This window comes from Pongo pygmaeus, chromosome 15 (genome assembly GCF_028885625.2).
Source record: "Pongo pygmaeus isolate AG05252 chromosome 15, NHGRI_mPonPyg2-v2.0_pri, whole genome shotgun sequence".
In the NCBI taxonomy this organism is placed as follows: Eukaryota; Metazoa; Chordata; class Mammalia; order Primates; family Hominidae; genus Pongo; species Pongo pygmaeus.
In genome coordinates, this window is record NC_072388.2 from 35,519,542 (window position 1) to 35,531,819 (window position 12,278).

The window sequence follows — 12,278 nt, forward strand, 5'->3', positions numbered from 1 at the left end:
ATATGTTGGTTATGGTGGTGGTGGAGGGGAGTAGGGGAAAACTTACCTGTTGTGGTATCAAAAGTTTAGGGAAAGAACATTAATGAGTTACTTCAGGTATGTTAGGAAAAAAGGAAAAAGAATAGGGAGAATTAGTCCTAATGTTTGAACTCACTGCATAAAACAGAGAGAGAGAGAGAGAAAATCAGCTTACTAAAAGGAAAGAAAATATGAGGTTTCTCTTTATCCCAGAGACTGTAAGCACCCAGATAATGGGCTTTAAAAAAAGGAGGAAATGAACTTTACTCAATGAAAAATATTATAATTTTTCTCTAAATTTATTCTACTAATTCATTACATGGTTTGAATGTTCTCATTGTGGTAGTCACTATCCTGCTTTATTTCTTATTTCATAGCCAGGAAAATCAACTTTTTCCTTTGTTTTGCACATAATTTGATTTGGCCCTAAGCCTTTGCACAAGCTATATACTTCCTGATTGGAGTATTTACTCTGATAAACTGTACACTCTTTGTTTTTGTCTCATGATTTTTATGGTACTTTATGTTCATAAATATGATTCAAATCCTTACTGAAGTAAAGCCAAAAAAAAAAAAAAAAGCATTTCAAAGCTGAATCTGTAACAAACTTCTTGAGAACACTGTTCATTACAGCATACATAACGAAAATTTTGTGAACATTATAACCTCTGTTGTTCCAAGTTAATTTACATCCAACTTTTCCATTTTGTTAGTTTTCACAGCGTCGTGCTCTGTCCCCCAGGCTGGGGTGCAGTGGCGCCAGCCATCGTAGCTTATTGCAGTCTCCACCTCTGGGGCTCAAGCGATTCTCCCACCTCAGCCTCCCTAGTAGCTGGGACTACGGGTATGCACCATCATGCCCAGCTAATTTTTTTGATTTTTAATAAAGTCAAGGTCTCGCCATGTTGTCCAGGCTGGTCTCGAACTCCTGGGCTCAAGCGATCCCACTGCCTCAGCCTTCCAAAGTGTTGGGACTACAGGCGTAAACCACCGCGCCCGGCCTTTTTCAGTTTTTTAAACTCTCTTTTGTACACTTACTAAAGTATAAGTTCCTTTCATTAACCACAAATTTAGGAACCCGTCAGCACCTCATATAATGCCTATTCTCTGGGGTGTATTAAAAAATATTATTGCTCGTTACTCAGCACCCAGAAGAGTACCCGGCACATAGTATGTGGTTACTAAGTATTTGGTGTCTGAAGGAATCATGAGTAACAGGAGTTAAAGTGACATTTATAAAAGCAATTCTGAACTATGGAGCAAAAAACCCAAATTTAAATTACTAGCAGTTAATTATACCATTCTTAGTTCACGGAGGTAGGCGAATTGAAAACTTTGGACATTTTTAAATTCTGTAAGGTTTGACATTTTTTCTTAGAGGATTCACATATCGTAATTTCATCCACCACTTCAGTCAAAAATAAATAAATAAATAAAAGTCACCAGCTCCAAGGTTTTAGTGCGAAACGTTCTTTGGCCAGGATCTAGATAGTACTTTTGCTCACTCAACCGGAGCCCGATCTGGTGCCATTTTCACTCGACCGCCGCTTCGAAACACGCCCCCCCCACCTCTCATCCCAAACCACATACATAGAAGGAAACCACAATTTCGCCAGGTCCTGGGAAAACTCGACGAGGCCAAGTATGAGGCCACAAGACACCGTTTTTAGTTCCGCGTTCTCCCTCTTCTAATCCTATTAGGTTTTGTCCAGACAACGTTTTGCTCTTTCAGAAGAGAAAGAGCGTTGTGCGCTCGTCGTTTTGGATTCGACAACCATAAGCGTCCCGTTAGGGCAGCCATCGCAGCAGACTAAGTTCGACAACTTTCTCTCCAAACTCCTCCCGGGCCTTCTTCCCAAAGCTCTCTCTTTCGCCTGGAGGCCCCGCCTCACGGCCGGGCAGCGCGGCACGCGCATGCCCGGTGCGCGCCGCCTGCGCTCTCCCCTGCGGCGCGCCGCCGCCCCGTAGGCCCTAGCGCGCCGCACCGCTCCTCCGCCGGATCGTCTGTGGGTGAGTCTCGAGCCAGGAGGCTCTGAGCCAGTGGCGATTGGCTGACGCGGTGGCTGCGCACTCGGCCTGAGAAACTCGGCGAGCGGCCCGGTGTCGACTCCCCGGGCTATGCCAGGCGCATCTCAGGTAAACGGTTGGGCAGGGAGGTTTGGGCGACGGAGAATGATAGTGGTGGGCACAGATCAGCCCTGGAGTTTTCGGCCGCAGACTTTTCCTTGGAGAAGGAGAAGGGGCCGCGCGGAGTCTGTACTTAGTGAATGCTGCCCCGCGTGGCCGGGAGTGATGGGGCTCTCTCGAAGGTCAGTGTCGTGGGGTCCTCAGGTGGCAGACAGCTCTTTCTGGGTATGGTTTTGGTATTGTCTCCAGTTTCCTAATACTGGACCTGAGCAGCTGAGCATTTATTCGAGGGTGTATTTTTTTTGTTTTTGTTTTTGTTTTTTTTCTCTTAAGTCGCGGTTAGTCAGAATGTTCCAGTCCTCGCTCAACCTCTGACCGACTCTGTGCCCATGAGAGAGTCGTTTTATATTTCATTTCTTACACGTGGAAGTGTGGGCGAAGAATGAGGGGCTTCTTGAAGCGCCCTGAGCCACGCTGTAAAAAGATACTGTTAGAATTTTTTTTCTTTGGGTTCACAATGTCCCTGGGCCCGGTGCAACGTTTGGGAAGTATTTTAAGCTCTATGGATGGAGGGAACAAGACAGCTGCATTATTAGACAAGGATGGTAGAAAGGAACAACTTTCCACAAACACACGCGTTTGGAAAAGCTCCTTTGAGCATTTTATGCAGGTTAAATCACAGTGGTAGTAGATAGAAATAAGCCAAAACAAAGGGCCAAACAAAACTACATTTCAAGGAGATGTTTTTTTCTTCCTCAGATAACTTGAATATACTATCACAAGTTACTGGCGTTTCAAAGTTTTTCCTTGTGATCTGGTATGGAGTTAATCTAAAATGACAATTACATAATCATTCTATGCAATCGTATGCCAATAAAATTAATTAAAAGTTTAATTTTTAATGTAAGGAATAGGAATCAAGACATGTCATTGATGGGAGGTAATGATGGCAATCAGCAAAATGAATGGGAGATGTATACAGTTTTCCTTCAAAGGCGTAGAGTTTATAGAGATATTTTTATTGCGTTAATATTTAAAATATAAAGACAGAACAGTGCATGAATCATAAGTGTACAGCTCAGTGAATTTTCACAAAGTGTAAATACCCATGTATCCAGTATCCAGATCAGGAAAGAGCATTATTGCATCCCGAAAGCCCCACTTCTTGGTTCCAAAGGTAATCATTATCTGGACTTAAACATTATCAATGAATTTCACCTATTATTTACTTTATATAAATGGAGCAATATGGTATTTAGTCCTTAGTTTCTGATTTTTGCTCAATATTTTATTTGTGAGATTTATTCAAGTTATGTAGCAGTTTGTTATTCTCATGTTGTATGTATAGTATTTCTAGTTTTTGGCTATTACCAATAGGGCTGCTATAAAGATTTTTAGAAATAGTTTGATGAAATTATGTATACTTTTTTTTTCTTCTTTTTTTTGAGATGGAGTCTCGCTCTGCTGCCAAGGCTGGAGTGCAGTGGCGCGATCTCGGCTTACTGCAACCTCCGCCTCCTGGGATCAAGCAATTCACCTGTCTCAGCCTCCCGAGTAGCTGGGACTACAGGTGCCTACCACCACGCCTGGCTAAGTTTTGTATTTTTAATAAAGATGGGGTTTCACCTTGTTGGTCAGGCTGGTCTTGAACTCCTGACCTCAACTGATCCACCTGCCTCAGCCTCCCAGAGTGCTGGGATTATAGGTGTGAACCACCGCGCCTGGTCATGTATACATTTTTATTGCGTATATGCCTACTAGTAAAATTACTGTGTTACAGGATAGGCAGATGTGTGTTTGTGGTATACACTACTGAAAAGTTTTTCATATTGTGTCAATTTATACTTTAGTGGCAGCTTGAGAATTCTAGTTCCTCCAAATGCTTGCAACATTTCACACTGTCTTTTTCATTTTAGCCATTCTAGTAGGAATATAGTGAGATAACATTGGAGTTTTCCCATAATTTCCCTAATGACTGATGGTATTGAACACATGTGTTTACTGGCATTTGGATATCCTCTATTTCTGTAAGGGACCAGACAATAAGTGTAGGCAGCCCTCGCTTTGTAGAGTTTCAGTTAACCAAGTAATGTGTGAAGCTCGGACTACCTGTATTTTAGGTTGTACAGGTTCTACAGTCTCTGTTACATATTCTTTCCTGTTTTTTTTCCTCTTTTCTTTGTTCCCAACCCTTTAAAAATGTAAAAACCATTCTTAGCTCATGGGTTATACAAAAACAGTTGTTAAAAGATAACTTTAGGCACATGGAAATTTTAGAGTTTATATGACCATTCAGCAATTTCATAAATTGGATATCACCAGACCACAAGTTATTCAAGACTCCACCAAGAGGGTGTGAGGGGAAAACATTTATAAGGTGTTTATGGAAACAAAGAAAATGTTTGATTGGTAACAGTGGAATGTCTCTGGTTAGAAGTTGTTTGGTGGTTTCTGATTGATTAAACTCAAGTTTAGTTTTACTGTTTACATTGAGTTGGGTTTTGGTTTGTTTACATAGGAACCCAAAGTGCTGGAGCTGTCTCAACCTAATGGTTTCTCAATTAGTTTTGTTTTTTGTTTTTTTTTTTAACACAGTCCTCTGGCTGGATTTGAGTTGTGGGCCATAGTGTGTAACCCCTGCTCTATTGAAAAATGTTTGTTCAATCTTTTGCCAATTGGTTGGATGTGAAATCAGTAACTGAGATGGGCTATATTAGAGAAATATAGATCCATAATACTATATCTATCTATGTGTGTGTGTGTGTGTGTGTGTGTATATATATATATATATTTTTTTTTTTTTTTTTTGAGACAAGATGTACCTCTGTCACCCAGGCTGGAGTGCAGTGGGGTGATCTCAGTTCAATGCAGCCTCTGCCTCCTGGGCTGAAGTGATCCTCTCACCTCAGCTTCCCAAGTAGCTGGGGTTACAGGCACACACCACCATGCCCAGACTCATTTTAATATTTTTTTGTGGAGATGGGGTTTTGCCGTGTTGCCCAGGCTGGTCTTAAACTCCTGAGCTCAAGTGATCCTCCTTCCTCAGCCTCCCTAAATGCTGGGATTACAGGCACGAGCCACCACACCTGGCCAGTATTGTAAAGCAGCATGTGTTATAGTGTTTTGATGTTGAATTTCAGATCTCTACACATACTTTATTTGGTTTACCAGCTTTACCTTAAGACTAATTAGAGGTCAGTTTGATTCTTGTCTGAATTGTTTTTACTTCTACTGCTTTCTCCTCACCCTGTAAATCTGAAGGACAAAAGACAGGTAATAAGTGAGAAAAGAAAGAAGAGACAGTCTTTCTTTGATATTATTTAAAAGGCTAGGAAAGAAAAGGATGAACGTCTAGACAGTTCTGGATATTTTGAGTAAAAATATGTAAAAATATATTATATACTTATTGTAATATTTTGAGGTACATTTTGTCCTTTGAGCTGTTCCATCTTGGGATGGCTTTTCTGATATTTTTATCTAGTGATTGAGTACACTCATGATATAGGAAGTAATAGCCATTGACTTGGGCTGTGAAGCTCAACTGTGACACCTCTTCCCAGGATGGAGGTCCTTTCTTCCTTAAATGTCTCTTTGGGCTGCCCAGTTCATCTTTTACTCTTGGCCCCCTGCCTTTTGCTCAGTATTGCCCAAAATTTTACTTTAATACCATTCAGCCCACCATCCATGTTAACATTTTTAGCTAACACTTTCTAGGTTTTTGTTGTTCTTGTTATTGCTTTTAGAAACAGGATCTTGCTCTGTCACTTAGGCTGGAGTACAGTGGTGCAATCATAGCTCACTGTAACCTTGACCCGGGTTCAAGCTGTCTTCCCCGCTGCAACCTCCCAAGTAGATAGGACTGCAGGTGCTCAACATCACACCTAGCTATTTTGTTTTTTGTTTTTGTTAAGACAGAGTCTCCCTTTGTTGTCTGGGCTAGTATCCAACCCCTGGCCTCAGGTCCTCCTGCCTCAGCCTCCCAAAGTGCCAGGATTACAGGCATTAGCCACTGCACCAGCCCCTTTCTTGTTTTTAAGTAATTTATAGAGGTGAATTTAGTGCAGATTTAGATATATGCTAATACTAATGAAGGGTGTGAGGGTAATTTCATCAGTGTGATCCTTTCTTAGATATGTATAATTTTTTTTTTAGTCTTACTTGATTGTTATGCAGATAGATTTAAGATGGGCCTCACCTTCCACTATCAATTCATTGCAGTTAAGTAAGCTTTTCTGATATAGAAATTCTGGATCTAGTACATACTGCATTTCATTACACACACACACACACACACACAAACACACACACACACACAAACACACACACACACACACACACACACACAATGACTAATGTAAATACCTTCCTGCTTTATGAGTCCCACACAAAGCAATTGTATTCATATGCAGTGTTTTTCCTGGCACTCCTTGAATCAGCTTGGAGTCACTGCAAATTATTATAGGTAATAGAGGGCATGTGCCAGTAGAAGGGATTCTCAGACAAGGGAGTCCCCTCCCTCCATGGCTTCAGACTTCATAAGGGAGCAAATAGGGAATTTATGTGGCACAAATATTTAATTTGTACCATCATCCTTAGGTGGTGCTTTCATGTTAGTAAGGATGTATTTGTGAGTCCAACTGTAGTCATTAGCTTCCGACAGTACCTTCTCCCCTGCGTATTGCCTGCACTACATTGCCATTGTTGACTTCTGGGACAATTTTCCAGGATTTCATTACTAACAAACCTTGCCTTTTCTGGTTGCAGTTTTTAGATACTTTATTTAGGTTACATTTAATCTTGTTTACCATATTTAGGGTGACTGTGTGTTCAAGGTGAATGTATTTGTCTATTGCTTATTTGTTGCTTTTATAATTTATTTCCAGCAAATCTTATTACTAGTACGTCCAGCTACCTGGGACTGGGGATGGGCAGATGGCTCACTTTCACTTGCAACATCACGTACCATCTAGAGATGGCTTTAGGGTTGATGAGAGAAAAAGATAATGCACAAGATTAATCAATTGTAGCTGCTTTTGTCAGCATTGTATTATTATTCTCTGTATTGAATTTATTAGATTTTGAGACTATCATAAAGAGAAGATAGAACTGTTTTAGAGCATTAATTACAAAAACAGTTTACTATAGTGGAAAGAGCACTGGGCATAAGAGCAAAATAAGTGTGGCTTACTACCTGTTTGTGTTAATTTTTCCTGGAACTCAGCTTTCTTTTGTGAAATGAGGCATTTTGATGAAGTATCTCTAATCTCTGGTAATCTTTTTCAAAAGACTGCCAAGAGACCGTAGGGGTCATTTAGGCTACCTTCTCAGTTTAGTCACATAGTTACTAGAACCTATTTTTTTTCTGATTTTTATTCCAGTTGCTTTTTCCATTATACTACCTGTGATAGGGAGCCTTCTAAAATGACCTTGGTATTCACTCTTGTGTAGTTCCTTCCTCTTGAGGGTGAACTAGACCTAGAGGCTCACTTCTACTAGAATATGGCAAAAATGGTGTGATGTCACTTCTCAGATTAGATTACAAAATCTATGACTTCCCTTTTTGCTGGCACTCTCTTGCTCACTCACCTTGAGGAAGTCAGCTGTCATGTTGTGAACTGACCTGTGAAAAGGCCCACCTGTCAAGGAAATGAAGGGGACCTCCAGCCAGTAAGGAACTGAGGTTCTCAGTCTAAAAACCCTCAGGCATTTATTTATTTATTTATTTGAGATGGAGTCTCACTTTGCCGCCCAGGCTGGAAAGCAGTGGTGCGATCTTGGCTCACTGCAACCTCTGCCTCCCGGGTTCAAGCAATTCTCCTGCCTCAGCCTCCCGAGTAGCTGGGACTGCAGGCATATGCCACCACACCCAGCTAATTTTTTATATTTTTAGTAGTGACAGGGTTTCACCACCTTAGCCAGGATGCTCTTGATCTCCTGACTGCGTGGTCCGCCCACCTTGGCCTCTCAAAGTGCTGAGATTACAGACGTGAGCCACTGCGCCCAGCCCCCTCAGGGATATTAATCCTGCCAACGACCACCGAGAGAGTTTGGAAGCAGATCCTCTCCCTGTTGAACATTGAGATGACTGCACCCCTGGCTGACACTTTGATTCCAGCCTTTTGAGAGACCCTGGGCTGGAGGACTTAGCTAAGCAACACTCAATTTCTGATTTTTAGCAACTGTGAGATTACAAATGTGTATTGTTTTAAGCTGTTGAATTTGGGTTTAATGTGTTAAGTAGTGATATGGTTTGGCTGTGTCCCCACGCAAATCTCATCTTGAATTGGAGCTCCCATAATTCCTTCATGTTGTGGGAGGGATCCAGTGGGAGATAATTGAATCACAGGGGTGGTTTCTCTCATACTGTTCTCATGGTAGTGAATAAGTCCATGAGATGTGATGGTTTTATAAGGGGAAACCCCTTTTGCTTAGCTTTCATTCTCTTTTGCTGCTGCCATGTGAGACGTGCCTTTCACCTTTCACGATGATTGTGAGGCCTCCCAAGCCACGTGGAACTATGAACCCATTAAACCTCTTTCTTTTGTAAATTGCCTGGTCTCAAGTATGTCTTTATTAGCAGCGTGAAAACGGACTAACACGGTAAACAGACTAACACAGTAAATGGACTAATACAGTAGAGTGGGGTGCTGCTGAAAAGATACCCGAAAATGTGGAAGTGACTTTGAAACTGGGTAGCAAGCAGAGGCTGGAATAGTTTGGAGGGCGCAGAAGAGGACAGGAAAATGTGGGAAAGTTTGGAACTTCCTGGAGACTTATTGAATGGCTTTGCCCAAAATTCTGATAGTGATATGGACAATAAAGTCCAGGCTGAGGTGGTCTCAGATAGAAATGAGGAACTTATTGAGAACTGTAGCAAAAGCAAAGAGACTGGCGGCATTTTTCCCCTGCCCCAGAGATTTGTGGAACTTTGAACTTGAGAGAGATGATTTAAGATATCTGATGGAATAAGTTTTTTTTTTTTTTGAGATGGAGTTTTGCTCTTATTGTCCAGGCTGGGGTGCAGTGACACGATCTCGGCTCACTGCAACCTCTGCCTCTGGGTTCAAGTGATTCTCCTGCTTCAGCCTCCTGAGTAGCTGGGATTACAGGCACGCACTACCACGCCCAGCTAATTTTTTGTATTTTTAGTAGAGACAGGGTTTCATCATGTTGGCCAGGCTGGTCTGGAACTCCTGACCTCAGGTGATCCACCCACCTCGGCCTCCCAAAGTGCAGGGATTACAGGCATGAGCCACTACACCCAGCCAGTGGAAGAAATTTTTAAGCAACAAAGCTTTCAAGAGGTGACATGGCTGCTGTTAAACACATTCAGTTTTTTTTTTTTTTTTTAATACTTTAAGTTCTAGGGTACATGTACACAAAGTGCAGGTTTGATACATAGGTATACATGTGCCATGTTGGTTTGCTGCATTCATCAACTCATCATTTACATTAGGTGTTTCTCCTAATGCTGTCCCCCGCCCCAGCTCCCCATCCCCCAACAGGCCCTGGTGTGTGATGTTCCCTGCCCTGTGTCCAAGTGATCTCATTGTTCAGTTCCTACCTATGAGTGAGAACTTGCGGTGTTTGGTTTTCTGTCCTTGTGATAGTTTGCTCAGAATGATGGTTTCCAGCTTCATCCATGTCCCTGCAAAGGACATGATCTTATGCTTTTTTATGGCTGCATAGTATTCCATGGTATAAATGTGCCACATTTTCTTAATCCAGTCTATCATTGATGGACATTTGGGTTGGTTCCAAGTCTTTGCTATTGTGAATAGTGCCATATAAACATACGTGTGCCTGAAACACATTCAGTTTTATAAGGGAAGCAGAGCATAAAAGTTCAGAAAATTTGCAGCCTGACTCTGCAATTGAAAAGAAAAACCCATTTTCTGAGGAGAAATTCAAGCCAGCTGCAGAAATTTGCCTAAGTAACAAGGAGCCAAATGTTCATCCCCAAGACAATGGGGAAAATGTCCCCAGGGTATGTCAGAGGTCTTCATGGCAACCCCTCCCATCATAGGCCCAGAGGCCTAGGAGGAAAAAATGGTTTCATGGACCAAGCTCAGGGTCCCCATGCTATGTCTAAGGACTTGGTACCCTGTGTCCCAGACACGCCAGCCTTGGCTGAAAGGGGCCAATGTAGAGCTCAGGCCATGGCTTCAGAGTGCGCAGGCCCGAAGCCTTGGAAGCTTCCATGTGATGTTGAGGCTGTGAGTGCACTGAAGTCAAGAATTGGGGTTTGGGAATCTTCGCCTAGATTTCAGAGGATATGTGGAAACGCCTGGATATCCAGGCAGAAGTTTGCTGCAGGGATGGGGCCCTCATGGAGAACTTCTGGTAGGGCAGCGCATGAGGGAAATGTGGGATTGGATCCCCCACACAAAGTCCCTACTGGGGCACTGCCTAGTGGAACTGTGGGAAGAGGGCCACCATCCTCCAGACCCCAGAATGGTAGATCCACTGACAGCTTGCACCATGCTCCTGGAAAAGCCTCAGACACTCAACACTGACTTGTGAAAGCAGCTGGGAGGGAGGCTGTACCCTGCAAAGCCACAGGGGAAGAGCTGCCCAAGACATAGGAACCCACCTCTTGCATCAGTGTGACCTGGATGTGAGGCATGGAGTCAAAGGAGATAATTTTGGAGCTTTAAGATTTGACTGCCCTGCTGGATTTTGGACTTGCATGGGGCCTATAGCCCCTTCATTTTGGCCAATTTCTCCCATTTGGAATGGCTGTATTTACCCAATGCCTGTACCCCCATTGTATCTAGGAACTAACTTGCTTTTGATTTTACAGGCTCATAGGTGGAAGAGACTTGCCTTGTCTTGGGTGAGACTTAGGGCTGTGGACTTTTGAGTTAATGCTGAAATGAGTTAAGACTTTGGGGGATTGTTGGGAAGACATGATTGGTTTTGAAATGTTAGGACATGAGATTTGAGAGGAACCAGGGGCGAAATGATATGGTGTGGCTGTGTTCCCACTCAAATCTCATCTTGAATTGTAGCTCCCATAATTCCCTTATGTGGTGGAAGGGACCCAGTGAGAGATACTTGAATCATGGGGGCAGTTCCCCCATACTGTTCTCCTGGTAGTGAGTAAGTCCAGGTGAGTTCTGATGGTTTTATAGAACCCTTTCACTTGGCTTTCATTCTCTCCTGCCACCACCATGTGAAATGTGCCTTTTACCTTCCACGATGATTGTGAGGCCTCTCAATCCACGTGGAACTGTGAGTCTGTTAAACCTCTTTCTTTTGTAAATTGCCTAGTCTTGGGTATGTTTTCATCAGCAGCGTGAAAACAGACTAATATAGGTAGCAATAGACAACTACACTATTCATTAATATCAGAAAAGCTTTAATCTGTTTTTATCAATTTAAACTTATTTGAGGACATGATATTATTATTATTATTATTATTATTATTATTTGAGATGGAGTATCTCTCTGTTGCTCAGGCTGGAATGCAGTGGCACGATCTTGGCTCACTGCAACCTCTGCCTCCCAGGTTCGTGCGATTTTCGTGCTTCAGCCTCCTGAGTAGCTGGGATTACAGGCAGGTGCCGTCATGACTGGCTAATTTTTGTATTTTTAGTAGAGATGGGGTTTTGCCACATTGGCCAGGCTGGTCTCGAACTCCTGACCTCAGGTGATCTACCCACCTCAGCCCACCAAAGTGCTGGGATTACAGGTGTAAGCAACCATGCCAGGCTGAGGGCATGCTATTTTTATATCTTGAAAAACCAATTATTAACAGTTTTAACTATAAATCCCATACTTGTTTTTGGTTATAATTTGATTGCTAGGTGTTTGTTTTATTTCTAAGCTGGCAACATAAAGAAATTATAACTTTGAAGGATTGATTTGGTGTTTTTTTATAGTAGATGACCAATAAGACATGTTTACCCTAGATCTGCTTTAGGCTGTTGGCATGAGCATCTCTGATTCAGATATTGGCTGCATTGAAAGCATTTTTAATTTAGATTTTATACTATTTTGGATGCATATAGTCAGGTAATCTATTCTTGTTATGAATTTGCAGTTCTGTTAGGATGGTTTGATTATGTATAAATATTACTTGGAGAATGACTTTTAATATGCTTTGTTTTACAAGTTTTGGAAGCTGCTTG

General features: G+C 42.2%; 1 protein-coding gene across 19 annotated transcripts in view; it reads left to right on the plus strand.

Annotated features, from left to right (window-relative positions):
- The first annotated feature begins 1,371 nt into the window (after positions 1–1,371).
- Positions 1,372–12,278, plus strand: part of MIPOL1 (mirror-image polydactyly 1) — a 406,056-nt gene continuing 395,149 nt past the window's right edge. For 9 of the 19 annotated variants that reach the window (XM_054448527.2, XM_054448523.2, XM_063651561.1 and 6 more), the window contains exon 1: positions 1,977–2,154. The gene's annotated coding sequence lies outside the window, so the exon portion shown is untranslated. Of the gene's footprint in view, positions 2,328–12,278 lie in introns of all 19 variants that reach the window. The other 10 variants (XM_063651559.1, XM_054448526.2, XM_063651565.1 and 7 more) reach the window with 3 other exon arrangements.